Source organism: Vulpes lagopus, chromosome 6, assembly GCF_018345385.1.
Source record: "Vulpes lagopus strain Blue_001 chromosome 6, ASM1834538v1, whole genome shotgun sequence".
NCBI classification, from domain to species: domain Eukaryota; kingdom Metazoa; phylum Chordata; class Mammalia; order Carnivora; family Canidae; genus Vulpes; species Vulpes lagopus.
The window spans coordinates 80,912,628-80,915,069 of record NC_054829.1 but is presented as its reverse complement, the minus strand read 5'-3'; positions in this window follow the sequence as shown (position 1 = coordinate 80,915,069).

The following is a 2,442-nucleotide window of genomic DNA, read 5'->3' as shown; positions in this document are numbered from 1 at the left end:
TTCACAATTAGAAAGCCAGGAAGATTTTATAAGCTTAGATTATTGGGAATTGAGGATGAATTGATAGATACAATGCATACACACCAATAAATACAGCAGGGTCTATGGTATTATATGGTACGCAAAATATTTCCACAAGATTCACAATGTTGGAATAAACATGAACTTTGGGTAGGTTTTCATACATTACTATGGATTGCATTTATTCCTCAGCATATTATTTGGGAATTCCCATGAACACAAAAAAACATATGTAACTCATTTACCAGGCTGATTTAAGAGGAGTTTGATGGCTTCCAAAAGTTTCCACTCTCTCTTTCCTAGCCAGAAAATAAAAATGCAGGTGCATCAGAGAGACTGGGAGGAGTTTAATGTAGATTTGTTGGGTGGGGGAGAATACTGGGAAAAACACTTTCTGTAAATGTGTGTGTGTGTGCGTGAGCGCGCGCAATGAACATAACAAATATCTCTAAGAGCTAAAAGAGTGGAGAGATAGATACAATGCATACACACCAATAAATACATGAGAAAGAGCTAAAAGAGTGGAGAGAGCCCCTCTTGCACCCAGTGAAAGTGACAAGGAATCTTAACAACTTTCTCTGAGCCCTTGAAGAGTTTCAAAGCAGGTGCTTAGAAGTCTTTACTCTCTGGTCTTTGGAAGTCTCTCATTTGCCAAGTCTACTTAGTTTACTAAGTTCACTTACTAGTGTCTCAGTCAGAACTTGGGAACACTTCTCAACCTTAACAGTGTATATATCCACATGGTATTATATTATCATCTTGATTACTTATCATTGTTCACAGTTTCCAATGAAAAAATTCTACTTCAGGTATTAATTTTTTACTCAAAACTGGCTTTTAAGCAAGAATGGATAATTCAGTACTAATTTTCATTCATCCATTCATCTCTGTAGATGGGATGCTGAGTAAAAAACACTAGAACTACACACACATTTTGAAAACATAACTAAGATGTATTTCACACATAAAATCCCATTCTAAGTCCAGAAACATTAACACTTCCCATCATTTGAGGCAAACTTTTGTCCCCTGGAGGGTTAAAAAAAATTTTTTTTAAAAAGAGTTTTTAGAAGAGTATAAGTCCTTCAGAAATCAGAAAGCAAGTATGTTCTCTGGATTATAGAGACCAAAGCCTTCCCTTCTAAAATGAAGGCTTCTCTGGGCAAACACCCAGTATTACATGGAGAATCAACAAAAGAGTTTAAAACTGATTGCTTTTATCTAGTTTATACCCACAACTGCCTATTTTAGCCTTGAAAATGGCTGCCTTTCTGATATAATTATTTTTAACTGTTTATTATTTATTTTGATAGCAATCTATCTCAAAGGAAGGAGAGCTATTGGTATATCTGGAGAACATTTCACCCCTTTTATAAAATACAAATATATAATTTTAATAATACTGTGATTTTTTTCTATAACATTTACATATTTGAACTAAAGCCTTTTTTTGTCAAGTCATTTGCTTGGAGAAAACTCATTTTTAAAACATATTTTACTTATGTATTCATGAGAGGCACAGAGAGAGGCAGAGACACAGGCAGAGGGAGAAGTAGGCCCCGTGTGAGGAGCCTGATGCGGAACTCGATCCCAGGACCCCGGATCATGTCCTGAGCCAAAGGTGGAGGCTCAATCACTAAGCCACCCAGGTGCCCCCTGCTTGTGGAAAACTTACTGAACAGGGCAGCCCTTGTGGCTCGGTGGTTTAGCACCATCTTAAGCCCAGGGCCTGTCCTGGAGACCGGGGATTGAGTCCCATGTCGGGCTCCCTGCATGGAGCCTGCTTCTCCCTCAGCCTGTGTCTCTGCCTCTCTCTCTGTGTGTCTCTCATGAATAAATAAATAAAATCTTAAAAAAAAAAAACTTATTGAACAGAGTCATCAAAAAGGAATTGAAGTAACTGTTGATGAAAAACAGGATAAATGGTTTAACAGTATTTAACTTCATCTATCTATCTATCTACTTATCATTCTCATATATTATGTATGCATATTCTGAATGTTCAGAAAGGGCAAAAGAGCAGTTATGTGTAAAAATGGACTTAATGAATTTGGAACATCTGTGGACAGATTTAGTGTTATCACATAAACTTGTTAAGAGTCAATGGAAAGGCATGTTGGGAACATTCTGCCATATGTGATGTAATGCCCAGTAAGAGTGGCCCAGCTGGATCCGAATGGTAATTAACATCTGCATTATAAATAGCAGGTGAGTAAAAACTGGACCTTGTGCCAGGACCAATGACCTGAGGCAGCTTTTATATCAGAGAGCAATTAACATATAATCCTAAAGAAGTATGGCTTATAAATTACATTTTTAGAATGGTTTTTCAAGTTTAGTTAGCCATGAGGGCACTCAGAGCCTTGTGTATTGGCCAAGAATCTTCCTATTGATAGTGCACTTGTTCAGACGAGGGACAGG